The following is a 21,045-nucleotide window of genomic DNA, read 5'->3' as shown; positions in this document are numbered from 1 at the left end:
TTCTGGTGGTGCTCTTTTATACTCACTGGCAAAGATTTGCAGCATATTAAATGCATGTTGTATTCTACACAACATTTGTGTCGCAAACCGTTCGCCGGTGACTATTCGTTGCAGGGCTTTCTGCAATGGGAACCATTCTTCTGCTCCACCTGTGTTTATGGACAAAGGAGATGAAGCTAGAAGAAATTTGATCCAGACTTATTTTTCCTCAGCCTGTGAGTATACATGTAATATTTGTATTTTCATGTAAAATCAGTGTCATATTTAGTAAAATTAATGTATATTTTTTTATTTTTATTCCAGAGTTGTCCTGTTGACAGTTTTATCCACAAGTTGCATCCTGTAGATGGGTTGTCATTGTTCATGTGCCAGTTTACCCCCCTCTACCATGGATGGCCTACTTGTGATGTGGAACTCCCCCACCGCCATGTTACAGAGAAACCCTCCAGGTGAGATGTACTGGCCCAACCTCCCTCTTGTTGGTGTAACCTGTGTGTTTGTGCAATGTTGCTGGTACCTGTTGTTCTTTTCCAGGAGGGATGACACGCTTTCAAATACCTTGAACTTAATCCTTTTTCTCTTCCACGGGTCTTACAGAGTAGCCCTCCCAAGCCCAAAGTATGCTTTCTGGTGTAAAGTGATGCTAAAGTACCCCCTCTACCATCACGGCCTACCTCAAGACCTTCAACACCACCGCAACCCTTAAATGCCCTATTGTAAATCACATTTACTATATTTTAAAGAAAAAACATGAAACGTCTAAATTTAAAATTTTATTGAAGGAAATTAAACCGTTGTATTTTGTATTGTTCCGAAAAAATAAATTGTAATAAAACAAAAATGAAGTGTTTGTTCTTCATACATTCCTTGTTCTTGTGTAGTTATCTGAAAATAAAAAAAATAGAAAATCAGACTTAAGTAAAGGGCACTGTAATGATGTCACATTCACATTCCATTTCCAAGAACATTTGTGGAACCACACAGTCCAGCAATGGGTTTTACTGGACTGTGTGGTTCCCCAAGGGCAGGCAGGCCAAAGTGGAAGAGTCGTGGTGTCGGTTGTCTGCACTTTGCCATGCCTGCACCTGTGGAACCACGCAGCCCAGCCAAAACATATTGCTGGACTGTGTGGTTCCTCAAATGCAGGTAGGACAAGGTTTGTGTAAGTGTGTGTATAGTGAAACATGGCATTACTCACCCAGTGATCGCGCTGAACCGGAAAAAAAGTGGGTCCCAGGGACCCCTCACCTTTAAAAATTGGGGTCCTAACTGTCCTTTTCTGGGTCCCATCGGAATGAAGGTTTTTATTAATGATTTAAATATAAAAACACGGACTTGATTTGGACACAACAAAAGTGTTGCAAGGGGGAGGATGGGGTGACGATGCTGCTGGGCTGTGTAGCATACAGGACACCCTGCACCAGAGCTGTAACTAGACATTTTGGTGCCCTTTTGGCAGAAAGTGAATTGGTGCTCCCCCTCCCATACTCCAAAGCATGGATAGTGCGCGCCGAAGGCGCGCAACAAAAACTTAGGGGTCTGGCTTTGTGGGGAAGGGGCTTGGCCACATAATAGTGCCGCTTATACACATTGCACCAGGTAGTACCTCCTATACACATTGCACCAAGCAGAACCACCTATACACTCTGCGCCAGGCAGAGCACGTTATACACTCTGCGCCAGGCAGAGCACGTTATACACTCTGCGCCAGGCAGAGCACGTTATACACTCTGCGCCAGGCAGAGCACGTTATACACTCTGCGCCAGGCAGAGCACGTTATACACTCTGCGCCAGGCAGAGCACGTTATACACTCTGCGCCAGGCAGAGCACGTTATACACTCTGCGCCAGGCAGAGCACGTTATACACTCTGCGCCAGGCAGAGCACGTTATACACTCTGCGCCAGGCAGAGCACGTTATACACACTGCGCCAGGCAGAGCACGTTATACACTCTGCGCCAGGCAGAGCACGTTATACACTCTGCGCCAGGCAGAGCACGTTATACACTCTGCGCCAGGCAGAGCACGTTATACACACTGCGCCAGGCAGAGCACGTTATACACTCTGCGCCAGGCAGAGCACGTTATACACTCTGCGCCAGGCAGAGCCCGTTATACACTCTGCGCCAGGCAGAGCCCGTTATACACTCTGCGCCAGGCAGAGCCCGTTATACACTCTGCGCCAGGCAGAGCCCGTTATACACTCTGCGCCAGGCAGAGCCCGTTATACACTCTGCGCCAGGCAGAGCCCGTTATACACTCTGCGCCAGGCAGAGCCCGTTATACACTCTGCGCCAGGCAGAGCCCGTTATACACTCTGCGCCAGGCAGAGCACGTTATACACTCTGCGCCAGGCAGACACTTTGCGCCAGGCAGAGCACGTTATACACTCTGCGCCAGGCAGAGCACGTTATACACTTTGCGCCAGGCAGAGCACGTTATACACTTTGCGCCAGGCAGAGCACGTTATACACATTGCACCAAGCAGAACCACCTATACACATTGTGCCAGGCAGAGCACATTATACACTTTGCGCCAGGCAGAGCACATTATACATTTTGCGCCAGGTAGAACCAGCTATACACACTGAGCCAAGCAGAGCACGTTATACACATTGCGCCAGGCAGAGCACGTTATATACATTGCGCCAGGCAGAACACGTTATATACATTGCGCCAGGCAGAACACGTTATATACATTGCGCCAGGTAGAATCACCTATACACACACTGAGCCAGGCAGAGCACGTTATACACTTTGGACGGGGAGAAGCTGCGGGCAGCGCGATTGAAAGGGGGAGAAGCTACCGGTGGTGATTTGATGGCAAGAGGCACTGAAACAGTATTATTAGCAGAGACGCACTGGTCACTTAGAGACCTCTCTGCTTGTAGTGCGTAAAACGCGCTATAGCGCATATTTTGTGATCACTGGGTGTAGTGGGAAGAGAGTGAGGTGGGTGTAGGGGGAAGAGAGAAACTGACTGAGAGCGGGTTGACAGAGGGGAAGAGAGAGGGGGACAGAGAGGGGGCGGGACAGACAGAGAGAGGTGGGGAGACAGAGAGGGAACGAGGAGACGGACAGAGAGAGAGAGAGGGAACGAGGAGACGGACAGAGAGAGAGAGAGGGAACGAGGAGACGGACAGAGAGAGAGAGAGAGAGAGAGAGAGGGAACGAGGAGACGGACAGAGAGAGAGAGGGAACGAGGAGACGGACAGAGAGAGAGAGGGAACGAGGAGACGGACAGAGAGAGAGAGAGGGAACGAGGAGACGGACAGAGAGAGAGAGAGAGAGAGAGAGAGGGAACGAGGAGACGGACAGAGAGAGAGAGAGAGGGAACGAGGAGACGGACAGAGAGAGAGAGAGAGGGAACGAGGAGACGGACAGAGAGAGAGAGAGGGAACGAGGAGACGGACAGAGAGAGAGAGAGGGAACGAGGAGACGGACAGAGAGAGAGAGAGGGAACGAGAAGACGGACAGAGAGAGAGAGAGGGAACGAGGAGACGGACAGAGAGAGAGAGAGAGAACGAGGAGACGGACAGAGAGAGAGAGAGAGAGAACGAGGAGACGGACAGAGAGAGAGAGAGAACGAGGAGACGGACAGAGAGAGAGAGAGAACGAGGAGACGGACAGAGAGAGAGAGAACGAGGAGACGGACAGAGAGAGAGAAAGAACGAGGAGACGGACAGAGAGAGAGAACGAGGAGACGGATAGAGAGAGAGAGAGAACGAGGAGACGGACAGAGAGAGAGAACGAGGAGACGGACAGAGAGAGAGAACGAGGAGACGGACAGAGAGAGAGAGAGAACGAGGAAACAGAGAGAGAACGAGGAGACGGACAGAGAGAGAGAGAAAGGGGGGGGGGGGAGATTGGACAGAGAAAGGGGGGAGATGGAAAGAGGGGGGGGGGGGGGAAGACCGAGAGAGAGGGGATAGATGGAGGCAGAGGAAAGGGAGTGATTGAGAGAGGGGCTTGTACTACTGTAGCATTGCTTGTCAGTGGTCAGTGGTGTATATAATCTTGGGCTGCTACTGTGCATGGACACGGCTGCCAGTGCCTCTGCACATTCCTTCGACGGACGTTTGGCGCCGGGGACGGTCAGGACAGGGGTGTAATAGAAGTAGGCAAGGGCTGTGAGAGCGGCCCCAGTCCTCCCCTTCCAGCCCGGTGTCCGTGTCAGCAGCAATAGAGGGGGAGTTTAGATTAGTAAAATAGGTACAGTAAGACACAGGCAGCATTTGAGTGGGAGGAGAAGGAGAGCGGACCTTTTACTGGCCGGGAGACAGGACCCGAGTGACTGGCTGTGCAGTGGCCGTCTTCATACACAGGCTCTGGGACACTAGCGGTGGGCGGGCGAACAGGCGCAGCGCTGGTTGCGGCATTTAATGAGTCAGTGAGACTCATTGTAATGCCGTCCCTGAACCAGCCCCCACCGCGGGAACAGACAGCCCCCCTCTCCCCACGCCACTTATAACGAGCTCTTACCGTGCACCCGACCCGACCCCCCTCTCCCCTGCCACGGACCACTGGCAGCACTCAGAAGCCAAACCCCCTCCCCAGCCGCGGGTTACCAATGTCACGGAGCTGCGCTGTCATGTCCTGACTGGCAAGGCTCCACCTCCTGTTTTTAAAGCCTGCCGCCACGCCAATCAATCTGCCAGGCTAGGGATTGGCTGCAGCGGAGCGCGTCCCAGAGGACTCACACATGTTGGAAAAGTGAGTCCCTGAACATCAATACCGGGTAAAAAACGCGCTATAGCGCGTTTTTGCGAACACTGCTCACCTTTGTAAGCACAACATGAACAACGCTGTCTATGCCTATTTGTCAACCATCCCTATGAAGAATTTAAAAAAAAAAAAAATACTAGTGAATGCTCAAGCAATACAAAAAAGAATGCTTAATTTACACAACTTTTCACCTAAGGGTTTAAAAAAAAAAAAAAAAAAATAGTATCAGATTAGCTCTTTAGCTTAACATATATGTAACCACAAGGAGCTTTCATCAGTTGCCACACTCATACATGCCCGCGCATGTATGTCTAGACGTAGTACCCGACCGGGGAGGAGGGGGGGGGGCACACATTAAATTGAAACAATACAAAGAAGAAAAAAACTAATGGGAGGGAGAAAAGGGGAAGCAGGAAAGATAACATTTGAAATAATACGACTGCGCTATCGTGTGTGGGGGCTGTCCTGATCCTCTTCCGCCTGAAATGGCGACAGTGTCCTTGGCGGCTGTTGAGTGCGTTGTATTGGCCTTGGTGGTCGTGCTGGTGTAGATGTTGAGGCCGGTGTTGGAGACATTTGGTAAATGGGGTACACCCATGTATATCAGGCATTCCCAACCGCGGTCCTTAAGGCACACCAACAGTGCAGCTTTTAGTGATATCCAGGCTTCAGCACAGATGGTTAAATCAAAATAACTGAGGTACTAATTTAGTCACCTGTGTTCAAGCCTGGATATCACTAAAACCAGGACTGTTAGTGTGCCTTGAGGACCGCGGTTGGGAAACACTGCTGTATATCCTTGGTACTGCAGTGACTGTCCATACCAGGATTGTGGTGGAGCAAGGGCAGGAGGCATCAGTGTGGCTTGTGGTGGCGGATGTGGTGGTTGACCAGCATGTTGTTCAGCTGGCTCTGGGAGTTTCTTGTAGATCACCCGAAGCGTTGTTGCGATGATCTGTTGGGCTGGCTGCAGAATGTCGCTGGGTCTCCGACATGTTGTGAACGCTGTGCTACTGGCATGCCGTGTTATCCACCAGCCAGTTAATGATGTTGATGGTAAAGGCAAAATAGATTTTCGCACTAATCGTAGGACTTGCGTATCTACCTTAGGAGGCACTTCTCTTTTTAAACAGTCCCCAGTTGGAAAAGGGTAATAGGAATCCCATTTTTTTGGAATTCTATATTTCCTATTGAGTGTAGCCCAAGCTTCCTCCATAATTTCCGTCAGTTCTTCTGACCCTGGAAACTCAACCCTGTTTTGGGACGTTTAAATGCAGGTGCTTTAGTTTTTATTATTGGCTCTGCTGAATCCTCTAGAGACAGAATAGCCTTCATTGCTCCAATTAACTCGGCTATATCCTCTGAGCTGAAACCTTCTACATGTTCTTCATATGGTGAAGTAGAGTAAATGGAGCTATCCTCATCTGATGCATCATCCTGTGTAGCCTGTGAATTTGATGATATATTTACCTTTGGTTTATCAGCTTGTTGATTTGTAGATGCTGTTGGGGATAATAAGACGGGAGCTGCATGTATGGGTTAATAGTGTACCCTATTCCTGAGGTTGAAGCTGTAGGGACCAACCTGTCAGCTATACTGGATAAGGTTTGTGCAAACATAGCCCAAGGTGGATCTATTTGTCGTTGAACAGGGATCTGCCTTGTAATCTGCTGAAACGCAAAACAGTTTGCACATAACCCATCACGTGCCAGATGCTGAGTTGATAACCCCAGCTTGCAGTATAAACATGTTATAAGTGTTGGTGTTACTGTTATTGTAACCTCGTCACCTTTGCCGCTCTTAGACATGATAATCAGCTTTATACAGTATACTACACAATCTGTGACTGTAATCACTTTACTGTATTAAAGTGATATCAATCTGACCCCAACCCAAGCACCAGCATTGAGGCTCAGAAGAAACACTGACACGCATATATAAAGTCAGCCATCACACTAGCAGTCACATGTTATATATTAGTCATATGAGCATATTATCAACTACGAACACATTTCAAGTATGTAGGAGTACATTTACTGAATTCTGTTCTATACAGTTATTTAACGTATTCAGACGCATTGCGAAGAAAACCACAGTAATGTACACAGACTCATATGCAATAGGCACTACAGTTAACTATTCATACGAACAAAAGTAGATAGAAATTTAGTGCTGTATAACCGTACTCCGTAGAGTGGGATACAGGGATACTCACCCCACTTCCAGGATCGATCAATACTTTGGCAAACGCTGAGTGGATCCAGACGCTACTAGTGTACACTGCTGCTCCGTGAACTTTTTAGTGGAATCAGACGCTCAGTGAACGCTAGTGCATGGTGCATGCAGATGCACACGTCTGCGACCGGTCTCCTAGCGGTAACCTTAGTGTACACAGACGCAGCGGTCTATGCTGCGACCGAGTCTCCTCGTGGTAGCGTCTGAGATAGAAGTGAGAAAAATGGTCATGAACTGTGGGGAGGGGCAACCAGGAGAGTGTCTGACTCCCCACCACTGACATCAACCCTAGGGATCGCAGCCTCAAACTAATCCTGGTGCCTCATATCCTTCAGGCCTAGCGCTGGAGGACCCGTGGTGGCGGCGCGTTAGTTACTGTTTGGTAGTCTCCTCTCCCAAAACAGTGCGGCTGTGTCCGTATTCCCCTTCTAAGTGGAACACATGCCTTACTTTCTCCCCGTGCTCCGAACATAGCCTGGTAAACATCTGCTGGACCTGCTAGTATATCTGACACAGACGCCCATCTAGACAGCACTTGTACCGCGGGTAAGCATTCTTGCGACCCGGCGGAGAGTTGTTGGAGCGACTCTTTCCAATATGCGTGTAAGACGATGTTAGGAAAGATCACTCAAAAACAATGTAGTAAGACTATAAAAATAGAATAAAAAAGCTTAGCGCTGCCAAACACAGCAGCCCTGTGACCATGGTCTGACTCCTGCCGCACCAAACAAAAAACTGATTTGCCTAAGCCAGTGGGAGGGGTTATATGGACGAGCCCGTTGCATCCTGAGAGGTCTGAAACTTGTGATCGTTTGGTGCCAATCCGCTGTCGCTCCATCATATCCCATTGTAATCCTGTGGATAACTTGAGGACCCTGCCGGAGAAAAAAAAAACATACAGCACAATGTCACACCATACAACACAATATTACATAGTTTTAGAAACACAATACATTTTGAAATGTAAACTGTTAGGATATTAAGTAAGAGCAACCTGGATATTTGACTCAAAATGTTAGGAAAGCATCATACGACACACCACCACAGTTTTAGAAACACATTACATTATGAAAAGCAGTTAGGATGTTAGGAGCAAGCTGGATATGACTCAAAATGTTAGGAAAAACCATACAACACAATACCACAGTTTTAGAAACACAATACATTCTGAAATAGAAACTGTTAGGATATTAAGAGCAAGCTGGATAATTGACTTAAAATGTTAGGAAAGTACAATACAACACAATGTCATAACATACGGCACTCTGCCAGTTTTTAAGATGCATTATATTCTGAAAAGCAAACTGTTAGGATATTAAGAGCAACCTGGATATTTGACTCAAAATGTTAGGAAAGCACCATACAGCACAATGTTACATAGTTTTAGAGACTCATTACATTCTGAAAAGCAAACTGTTAGGATGATAAGAGCACGCTGGATATTTGACTCAAAATGTTAGGAAAAACCCATACAGCACAATGTTGCATAGTTTTAAAGACGCAATACATTCTGAAAAGCAAACTGTTAGGATATTAAGAGCAAGCTGGATATTTGACTCAAAATGTTAAGAAAGCACCATACAACACAATGTTACATAGTTTAGAGACCCATTACATTATGAAAAGCAAACAGTTAGGATATAAAGAGCAACCTGGATAATTGACTCAAAATGTTAGGAAAAAAAACCATACAGCATAATGTCACACCATACAACACAATACCACATAGTTTTAGAAACACAATACATTCTGAAATTGAAACTGTTAGGATATTAAGAGCAAGCTTGATATTTGACTCAAAAGGTAAGGAGAAAACCATACAGCACAATGTCATACCATAAGGCACAATGCAACATAGTTTTAAAGATGCAATACATTCTGAAATGCAAACTGTTAGGATATTAAGAGCAACCTGGATATTTGACTCAATGTTAGGAAAGCACCATATGGCACAACACCACATAGTATTAGAAACACATTACCTTCTGAAATAGAACAGTTAGGATATTAAGAGCAAGCTGAATATTTGACTCAAAATGTTACGAAAGCACCATACAGCACACTGTCACACCATACAACACAATACCACAGTTTTAGAAACACAATGCATTCTGAAATTGAAACGGTTAGGATATTAAGAGCAAGTTGGAAATTTGATTCAAAATGTTGGGGGGGGGGGGGGGAAACCGTACAGCACAATGTCACACCAAAAGGCACAACACAACATAGTTTTAAGACGCAATACACTCCGAAAAGCAAACGGTTAGGATATTAAGAGCAACCTGGATATTTGATTCAATGTTAGGAAAGCATCATACGGCACATCATCACATAGTTTTAGAAACACATTACATTATGAAAAGCAGTTAGGGTGTTAGGAGCATGCTGGATATTTGACTCAAAATGTTAGGAAAAAAAACCATACAGCATAATGTCACACCATACAACACAATACCACATAGTTTTAGAAACAATACATTCTGCAATTGAAACTGTTAGGATATTAAGAGCAAGCTGGATATTTGACTCAAAATGTTAGGAAAGCACCATACAGCATAATGTCACGCCATACAACACAATATCACATTGTTTTAGAAATACAAAACATTCTGAAAAGCAAACTGTTAGGATATTAAGAGCAACCTGGATATTTGACTCAAAATGTTAGGAAAAAACCATACAGTACAATGTCACACCAGAATGCACCACACAACATAGTTTTAGAAATGCAATACATTCTGAAAAGCAAACTGTTAGGATATTAAGTAAGAGCAACCTGGATATTTGACTCAAAAGGTTAGGAAAGCACAATACAGCACAATGTTACATAGTTTTAAGCAAACAGTTGGTATATAAAGTCAGAGCAACCTGGATATTTGATTCAAAATGTTAGGAAAAAAACCATACAGTACAATGTCACACCATAAGGCACCACACAACATAGTTTTAAAGATGCAATACATTCTGAAAAGCAAACTGTTAGGATATTAAGTAAGAGCAACCTGGATATTTGACTCAAAAGGTTAGGAAAGCACAATACAGCACAATGTTACATAGTTTTAGAGACCCATTACATTCTGAAAAGCAAACAGTTAGGATGCTAGGAGCAAGCTGGATAGTTGACTCAAAATGTTAGGGAAAAAACCATACAGCATAATGTCACACCATACAACACAATACAATACCACATAGTTTTAGAAACACAACACATTCTGAAATTGAAACGGTTAGGATATTAAGTAAGAAAAACCTGGATATTTGACTTAAAATGTTAGGGAAAAAAACCATACAGCACAATGTTACACCATAAGGCACAACATAGTTTTTGAAACACATTACATTCTGAAATAGAAGCGGTTAGGATATTAAGAGCAAGCTGGATATTCGACTCAAAATGTTTGGAAAGCACCATACGGCACAACGCCACATAGTTAGAGACGCATTACAATCTGAAATGGAAACGATTAGGATTTTAAAGGAAAGCCAGCTGCAAATGGGGCTGACAATGTCAGGAAGGCACCATATAGCACAATGTCATGCCGCACGGTACCATACGGCACAACATGATGCTATACTAACTGTGCCGGCAAGCGTACCCTACCGGCGCAAGTGACAATTAAGTCTAACGGTTGTAGGGATTGAATACTGGTTTAACCCAGATATTCAAACTATTAGGATATTAAGAAAAAGCAAGCTGGATATGGGACGGACGTTAGGAAGGCACCATATAGCACAATGCCATGCCGCACGGCACAATACGGCACAGCATGATGCTATACTAACTGTGCCGGCAAGCGTACCCTAACGGCGCAAGTGACAATTAAGTCTAACGGTTGTAGGGATGCTGAATACTGGTTTAAACCAGATATTCAAACTATTAGGATATTAAGAAAAAGCAAGCTGGATATGGGACTGAAAATGGTACAAAGGCACCATACAGCACTGCATAGTTTTAGAGACGCATTATATTATGAAATGCAAACTATTAGGATTTGAAATGAAAGCAAGCTGGAAATGGGCTGACAACTTCAGCAAGGCACAATACAGCCATCAGAACATGTTATACCCAGCAATACAAACTATTACGATATGAAAGGAAGATAGTTATGTAAAACGAATACAAAAGATATTTACCTGTGCACTGAAGCCAACAAACATCTAGTCCGGCAGCTTCGGAAACACAATAGTTTGCAGCACTGGATCCTGATGCTCGCTTTTAATGTCACCCACAGAGCTGTCCTTCGTGTTTGAAGACATTTGCTTCCTCTTGCAAATTTGCTAATGGATGAAGCACACCATTTTCTTTCAGGTACCCAAAAACCTCAACATTCAAAAGAGTAGCTGCCCTAGTGAGAAGTGGAAACAATACTAGTAAGTAAAGTCTGTAAACAATATAAAACGGACCATGTCAAATGCAAAACACCCTACAGGAAGTCAACAAATCTCATGATGCCATAATGGAAGGCACCTTATAGAACTGGATATACTTAAAACTTGGACCATTAAGGTGCCTTGAAAAGCAAGTTTGAGGACCTTTGTATTAGGATATTAAGAAAAAGCAAGCTGCATATGGGAGAGAGAAAACTTTAGGTAGACACCATACAGAACAATGCCACGACATACTGCACAACACCACATAGTTTTAGAGGCACATTACATAAAAAAATGCAAACTGTTAGGATATTAAGAAAGAGCCAGCTTGATATTTGACTCAAAATGTAAGGAGAAAACCATACAGCACAATGTCACACCATAAGGCACAATGCAACATAGTTTTAAAGATGCAATACATTCTGAAAAGCAAACTGTTAGGATATTAAGAGCAACAGACAGAGAGGAGGGGGGTGCAAATCCCCACCCCTAAATTCCCTTCCGCACACTGAAAATTACCTGTAACCATCCCTGAACCTATCTGGTAATAAAATTCAGAGAATTAGTCACAAATGTTTGCAAACACATGTTTAGCTGCTGGCCACGTCACGGCTTCTCTGATACAGCAGTCCTAACCTACATAATAGCAGTGCCCACATAGGGCCATGTAATTTGTCACAGTAGGCCTCATGATAAAGGCTATTACTAAAACACTTCCAGACAGAGAGCTAACTAACCCAGGAGCCACCCCCAGGATCTCCCATTGGCACTACAAGGAACAGCATGCCTTCCAAATGCTGCTCCCATTCAATGCCTCTTGCACACAAGCAGACAAACAATTTGGCAGTTGCTCAATCATATTAAGAGCAACCTGGATATTTGACTCAATGTTAGGAAAGCACCATACCGCACAATACCACATAGTTTTAGAAACACATTACATTCTGAAAAGCAAACAGTTGGGATATAAAGTAAGAGCAACCTGGATATTTGATTCAAAATGTTAGGAAAAAACCATACAGTACAATGTCACACCATAAGGCACTACACAACATAGTTTTAAAGATGCAATACATTCTGAAAAGCAAACTGTTAGGATATTAAGTAAGAGCAACCTGGATATTTGACTCAAAAGGTAAGGAAAGTATAATGTTACATAGTTTTAGAGACCCATTACATTCTGAAAAGCAAACAGTTGGGATATAAAGTAAGAGCAACTTGGATATTTGACTCAAAAGGTTAGGAAAGCACAATACAGCATAATGTTCAGTGATCGCGCTGAGACCAAAAAAAAGTGGGTCCCAGGGACCCCTCACTTTTAAAAATTGGGGTCCTACTTGTCCTTTTCTGGGTCCCATCGGAATGAAGGTTTTAATTAGTCTTATTAATGATTCAAACATAAAAACACAAACTTGATTTGGACACTACAAAAGGGGTGCAAAGGGGAGGATGGGGTGACGATGCTGCTGGGCTGTGTAGCATACAGGACACCCCGCACTTTAGATGTAATTAGACATTTTGGTGACCTTGTGGCAGAAAGAGAATTGGTTCGCCCGCACTGAGACTGAAAACTGTGACAGTGCGCGCCGAAGGCGCGCTGGAATTTTGTAGGGGCGTAGCTTCGTGGGGAAGGGGCGTGGTCACATAATAGTACCAATTCACATTATTCCACACTGTAGTGCCGCTTATACACATTGCACCAGGTAGAACCTCCTATACACACTGAGCCAAGGGGAGCACGTTATTCACATTGCACCACACATTGCACCAGGTAGAGCACGTTATACACATTGCGCCACACATTGCACCAGGTAGAGCACGTTATACACATTGCGCCACACATTGCACCAGGTAGAGCACGTTATACACATTGCGCCACACATTGCACCAGGTAGAGCACGTTATACACATTGCGCCACACATTGCACCAGGTAGAGCACGTTATACGTATTGCGCCAGGTATAGCACGTTATTCACATTGCACCAGGCAGAGCACGTTATTCACATTGCGCCAGGCAGAGCACGTTATTCACATTGCGCCAGGCAGAGCACTTAACAATTATATGATTAAAAAACAGGACAACATTATTAAATAATACATTTTCTATATGTAATGGCTTTATGGTGCCGCTATAATAGAGCCCCAGACTGGATTTAGACACTACAAAAGTGTTGTGGGGGAGGGAGGGTGACAATGCTGCTGGGCTGTTATCATATCGGAAGTATGCATTCAGGATCCTGGCTGTCGGGATCCCAGCAGCCGTAATACCGATGCCGGAATCCTGACAGCAGCCACAATACCAACACTGGCATCCAGAGGTGATCAGGATCCCGGCAACGATATCCTGACAGTCAGGATCCTGAAGGGAAGTATGCACTACCGCCACTGGTTTAGCGTGCGGGTGGGAAGGGGGGGGGGGGTTAGGATATGGTGTTGGGGAGGGTTAGGCTGCAGAGGGGGGGGGGTATAAGTGTTAGGCACTAAGGGGGTGGGTTAGGTTTAGGCTGCGGGAAACGGAGGGTTAGGGGTGGGAGGTTAGGGTACCCTCTGCACTCGTCACTCTTGTCGGCTTTGCTGCGATCGGGATGCTGGTGTCGGTATACTAAATGCCAACATCCTGACGATGACTTCGGACACTTGGTACAACCACTGGATTTGAGTCATGCTGCCTGTAATTTATGTGCTGACTGATCAACTTCAGTGACACTCACTGTGCTGGCTGCCTTTACAGTAACCAGCGGCAACCAGCAGTAACCAACAGCAACCAGCAGTAACCAACAAAGGCAGCCAGCACAGTGAGTGTCACTGAAGTTGATCAGTCAGCACATAAATTACAGGCAGCATGACTCGAATCCAGTGGTTGTATCAAGGGTCCTGTATGCTGCAGAGACCAGCAGCACTGTCACCCTCTCGCCTCACCCCCACTCCATACCACAAAAATGTTGCGTTTAACACCTGTTTGCAGGCGCCATGCAGCCCCCATCTCCGCCATCCCACCGATATGAACAGCCCCCCTGCCGCCACCGTAAGTCCAGCTCACCCCTCCGCACAGCAAGCACAGTCCCCGGTCACCGGCGTTCAACATCCCCGCAGCACAGTGTGTAGCGCGCCGCAGAGCCGTCCTCACTGTCTGTCCGGCTCCCGTGAAGCTCCAGCGGGTGATCGGCGGGGGGGGGGGGGGCGTCCTCACTCTGTCCGGCTCCGTGAAGCTCCAGCGGGTGATCGGCGGGGGGGGGGCGTCCTCACTCTGTCCGGCTCCTTGAAGCTCCAGCGGGTGATCGGCGGGGGGGGGCGTCCTCACTCTGTCCGGCTCCCTTGAGGCTCCAGCGGGTGATCGGGGGGGGGGGGGGGGAGGCGGGCCGCACCGCCACAAGAGGACTTATAGAAAACCAGCTTCAGCGGAGCATCTTGCCCCCGGTGTGATGTGTATGCGCGGTGTAGGGGGCGGGGCCTTCTGGGTGCATGCGGATAGAGAGATGCGGCGGCGATTGGATGAGGAGGCGCGGCGGTGATTGGATGGGAAGACAGAGTCTCCTATTGGTGCAGTGATACACAGCGCGTCCTATGGGACCCGCTCATTTTTTAAAACCGGGTATGTCTCTTCCTGTAGCGCGTAAAAACGCGCTATAGCGCGTATTTTGCGATCACTGATGTTACATAGTTTGAGAGACTCATTACATTCTGAAAAGCAAACTGTTAGGATGATAGGAGCACGCTGGATATTTGACTCAAAATGTTAGGAAAAACCCATACAGCACAATGTTACATCAAAAGGCACAATGCAACATAGTTTTAAAGATGCAATACATTCTGAAAAGCAAACTGTTAGGATATTAAGTAAGAGCAACCTGGATATTTGACTCAAAAGGTTAGGAAAGTATAATGTTACATAGTTTTAGAGACCCATTACATTCTGAAAAGCAAACAGTTGGGATATAAAGTAAGAGCAACTTGGATATTTGACTCAAAGGGTTAGGAAAGCACAATACAGCACAATGTTACATAGTTTTAGAGACCCATTACATTCTGAAAAGCAAACAGTTGGGATATAAAGTAAGAGCAACCTGGATATTTGATTCAAAATGTTAGGAAAAAACCATACAGTACAATGTCACACCATAAGGCACTACACAACATAGTTTTAAAGATGCAATACATTCTGAAAAGCAAACTGTTAGGATATTAAGAGCAACCTGGATATTTGACTCAAAGGGTTAGGAAAGCACAATACAGCACAATGTTACATAGTTTTAGAGACCCATTACATTCTGAAAAGCAAACAGTTGGGATATAAAGTAAGAGCAACTTGGATATTTGACTCAAAGGGTTAGGAAAGCACAATACAGCACAATGTTACATAGTTTTAGAGACCCATTACATTCTGAAAAGCAAACAGTTGGGATATAAAGTAAGAGCAACTTGGATATTTGACTCAAAGGGTTAGGAAAGCACAATACAGCACAATGTTACATAGTTTTAGAGACCCATTACATTCTGAAAAGCAAACAGTTGGGATGCTAGGAGCAAGCTGGATAGTTGACTCAAAATGTTAGGGAAAAAACCATACAGCATAATGTCACACCATACAACACAATACCACATAGTTTTAGAAACACAACACATTCTGAAATTGAAACGGTTAGGATATTAAGTAAGAAAAACCTGGATATTTGACTTAAAATGTTAGGGAAAAAAAACATACAGCACAATGTTACACCATAAGGCACAACACAACATAGTTTTTGAAACACATTACATTCTGAAATAGAAACGGTTAGGATATTAAGAGCAAGCTGGATATTCGACTCAAAATGTTTGGAAAGCACCATACGGCACAACGCCACATAGTTAGAGACGCATTACAATCTGAAATGGAAACGATTAGGATTTTAAAGGAAAGCCAGCTGCAAATGGGGCTGACAATGTCAGGAAGGCAGCATATAGCACAATGTCATGCCGCACGGTACCATACGGCACAACATGATGCTATACTAACTGTGCCGGCAAGCGTACCCTACCGGCGCAAGTGACAATTAAGTCTAACGGTTGTAGGGATGCTGAATACTGGTTTAACCCAGATATTCAAACAATTAGGATATTAAGAAAAAGCAAGCTGGATATGGGACGGACGTTAGGAAGGCACCATATAGCACAATGCCATGCCGCACGGCACAATACGGCACAGCATGATGCTATACTAACTGTGCCGGCAAGCGTACCCTAACGGCGCAAGTGACAATTAAGTCTAACGGTTGTATGGATGCTGAATACTGGTTTAAACCAGATATTCAAACTATTAGGATATTAAGAAAAAGCAAGCTGGATATGGGACTGAAAATGGTACAAAGGCACCATACAGCACTGCATAGTTTTAGAGACGCATTATATTATGAAATGCAAACTATTAGGATTTGAAATGAAAGCAAGCTGGAAATGGGCTGACAACTTCAGCAAGGCACAATACAGCCATCAGAACATGTTATACCCAGCAATACAAACTATTACGATATGAAAGGAAGATAGTTATGTAAAACGAATACAAAAGATATTTACCTGTGCACTGAAGCCAACAAACATCTAGTCCGGCAGCTTCGGAAACACAATAGTTTGCAGCACTGGATCCTGATGCTCGCTTTTAATGTCACCCACAGAGCTGTCCTTCGTGTTTGAAGACATTTGCTTCCTCTTGCAAATTTGCTAATGGATGAAGCACACCATTTTCTTTCAGATACCCAAAAACCTCAACATTCAAAAGAGTAGCTGCCCTAGTGAGAAGTGGAAACAATACTAGTAAGTAAAGTCTGTAAACAATATAAAACGGACCATTTCAAATGCAAAACACCCTACAGGAAGTCAACAAATCACATGATGCCATAATGGAAGGCACCTTATAGAACTGGATATACTTAAAACTTGGACCATTAAGGTGCCTTGAAAAGCAAGTTTGAGGAACTTTGTATTAGGATATTAGGAAAAAGCAAGTTGCATATGGGAGAGAGAAAACTTTAGGTAGACACCATACAGAACAATGCCACGACATACGGCACAACACCACATAGTTTTAGAAACGCATTACATTCGGAAATAGAACAGTTAGGATATTAAGAGCAAGCTGAATATTAGACTCAAAATGTTACGAAAGCACCATACAGCACACTGTCACACCATACAACACAATACCACAGTTTTAGAGACACAATACATTCTGAAATTGAAATGGTTAGGATATTAAGAGCAAGTTGGATATTTGACTCAATGTTGGGGGGGAAAAAACCCATGCAGCACAATGTCACACCAAAAGGCACAACACAACATAGTTTTAAGACGCAATACATTCTGAAAAGCAAACGGTTAGGATATTAAGAGCAACCTGGATATTTGACTCAATGTTAGGAAAGCATCATACGGCACAACACCACATAGTTTTAGAAACACATTACATTATGAAAAGCAGTTAGGATGTTAGGAGCAAGCTGGATATTTGACTCAAAATGTTAGGAAAAAACCATTCAACAATACCACAGTTTTAGAAACACAATACATTTTGAAATATAAACTGTTAGGATATTAAGAGCAAGCTGGATAATTGACATCAAATGTTAGGAAAGTACCATACAGCACAATGTCATACCATACGGCACTCCGCCAGTTTTTAAGACGCATTATATAAACGGTTAGGATATTAAGAGCACCCTGGATATTTGACTCAAAGTTATGAAAGCACCATATAGCACAATGTTACATAGTTTTAAAGATGCAATACATTCTGAAAAGCAAACGGTTAGGATATTAAGAGCAAGCTGGATATTTGACTCAAAATGTTAGGAAAAACCCATACAGCACAATGTTACATCAAAAGGCACAATGCAACATAGTTTTAAAGATGCAATACATTCTGAAAAGCAAACTGTTAGGATATTAAGAGCAAGCTGGATATTTGACTCAAAATGTTAAGCAAGCACCATACAGCACAATGTTACATAGTTTTAGAGACCCATTACATTCTGAAAAGCAAACAGTTGGGATATAAAGTAAGAGCAACCTGGATATTTGATTCAAAATGTTAGGAAAATAACATACAGTACAATGTCACACCATAAGGCACCACACAACATAGTTTTAAAGATGCAATACATTCTGAAAAGCAAACTGTTAGGATATTAAGAGTAAGCTGGATATTTGACTCAAAATGTTAGGAAAAACCCATACAGCACAATGTTAGATCAAAAGGCACAATGCAACATAGTTTTAAAGATGCAATACATTCTGAAAAGCAAACTGTTAGGATATTAAGAGCAAGCTGGATATTTGACTCAAAATGTTAAGCAAGCACCATACAGCACAATGTTACATAGTTTTAGAGACCCATTACATTCTGAAAAGCAAACAGTTGGGATATAAAGTAAGAGCAACCTGGATATTTGATTCAAAATGTTAGGAAAATAACATACAGTACAATGTCACACCATAAGGCACCGCACAACATAGTTTTAAAGATGCAATACATTCTGAAAAGCAAACTGTTAGGATATTAAGAGCAAGCTGGATATTTGACTCAAAATGTTAGGAAAAACCCATACAGCACAATGTTACATCAAAAGGCACAATGCAACATAGTTTTAAAGATGCAATACATTCTGAAAAGCAAACTGTTAGGATATTAAGAGCAAGCTGGATATTTGACTCAAAATGTTAAGCAAGCACCATACAGCACAATGTTACATAGTTTTAGAGACCCATTACATTCTGAAAAGCAAACAGTTGGGATATAAAGTAAGAGCAACCTGGATATTTGATTCAAAATGTTAGGAAAAAACCATACAGTACAATGTCACACCATAAGGCACTACACAACATTGTTTTAAAGATGCAATACATTCTGAAAAGCAAACTGTTAGGATATTAAGTAAGAGCAACCTGGATATTTGACTCAAAAGGTTAGGAAAGTATAATGTTACATAGTTTTAGAGACCCATTACATTCTGAAAAGCAAACAGTTGGGATATAAAGTAAGAGCAACTTGGATATTTGACTCAAAGGGTTAGGAAAGCACAATACAGCACAATGTTACATAGTTTTAGAGACCCATTACATTCTGAAAAGCAAACAGTTGGGATATAAAGTAAGAGCAACCTGGATATTTGATTGAAAATGTTAGGAAAGCACAATACAGCACAATGTTACATAGTTTTAGAGACTCATTACATTCTGAAAAGCAAACTGTTAGGATGATAGGAGCACGCTGGATATTTGACTCAAAATGTTAGGAAAAACCCATACAGCACAATGTTACATCAAAAGGCACAATGCAACATAGTTTTAAAGATGCAATACATTCTGAAAAGCAAACTGTTAGGATATTAAGTAAGAGCAACTTGGATATTTGACTCAAAAGGTTAGGAAAGCACAATACAGCATAATGTTACATAGTTTTAGAGACCCATTACATTCTGAAAAGCAAACAGTTTGGATGCTAGGAGCAAGCTGGATAGTTGACTCAAAATGTTAGGGAAAAAAACATACAGCATAATGTCACACCATACAACACAATACCACATAGTTTTAGAAACACAACACATTCTCAAATTGAAACGGTTAGGATATTAAGTAAGAAAAACCTGGATATTTGACTTAAAATGTTAGGAAAAAAACCATACAGTACAAAGTCACACCATAAGGCACCACGCAACATAGTTTTAAAGATGCAATACATTCTGAAAAGCAAACTGTTAGGATATTAAGAGCAACATGGATATTTGACTCAAAATATTAGGAAAGCACCATACAGCACAATGTTACATAGTTTATAGACCCATTACATTCTGAAAAGCAAACAGTTGGGATATAAAGTAAGAGCAACCTGGATATTTGATTCAAAATGTTAGGAAAAAAACATACAGTACAATGTCACACCATAAGGCACTACACAACACAGTTTTGAAGATGCAATACATTCTGAAAAGCAAACTGTTAGGATATTAAGTAAGAGCAACTTGGATATTTGACTCAAAAGGTTAGGAAAGCACAATACAGCACAATGTTACATAGTTTTAGAGACCCATTACATTCTGAAAAGCAAACAGTTGGGATATAAAGTAAGAGCAACTTGGATATTTGATTCAAAAGGTTAGGAAAGCACAATACAGCATAATGTTACATAGTTTTAGAGACCCATTACATTCTGAAAAGCAAACAGTTGGGATGCTAGGAGCAAGCTGGATAGTTGACTCAAAATGTTAGGGGAAAAAAAACATACAGCATAATGTCACACCATACAACACAATACAATACCACATAGTTTTAGAAACACAACACATTCTCAAATTGAAACGGTTAGGATATTAAGTAAGAAAAACCTGGATATTTGACTTAAAATGTTAGGGAAATAAACCATACAGCACAATGTTACACCATAAGGCACAACACAACATAGTTTTTGAAACACATTACATTCTGAAATAGAAACGGTTAGGATATTAAGAGCAAGCTGGATATTCGACTCAAAATGTTTGGAAAGCACCATACGGCACAACGCCACATAGTTAGAGACGCATTACAATCTGAAATGGAAACGATTAGGATTTTAAAGGAAAGCCAGCTGCAAATGGGGCTGACAATGTCAGGAAGGCACCATATAGCACAATGTCATGCCGCACGGTACCATACGGCACAACATGATGCTATACTAACGGTGACTGCAAGCTTACCCTAC

At 43.2% G+C, this 21,045-nt stretch overlaps 1 long non-coding RNA gene across 1 annotated transcript; it reads right to left on the bottom strand.

The window, feature by feature from the left end:
• Positions 1-760: 760 nt before the first annotated feature.
• Positions 761-17,094, bottom strand: LOC134939342 (uncharacterized). Its single transcript, XR_010181391.1, has 4 exons — positions 16,887-17,094; positions 11,096-11,307; positions 7,686-7,836; positions 761-885 (listed from the first exon to the last, which is right to left on the bottom strand). It is a non-coding gene; the product is annotated as an uncharacterized LOC134939342 (long non-coding RNA).
• Between the last annotated feature and the right edge of the window lie 3,951 nt (positions 17,095-21,045).

Source organism: Pseudophryne corroboree, chromosome 1 (assembly GCF_028390025.1).
Source record: "Pseudophryne corroboree isolate aPseCor3 chromosome 1, aPseCor3.hap2, whole genome shotgun sequence".
NCBI lineage: Eukaryota > Metazoa > Chordata > Amphibia > Anura > Myobatrachidae > Pseudophryne > Pseudophryne corroboree.
This window is presented reverse-complemented; position numbering and strand designations above follow the sequence as displayed.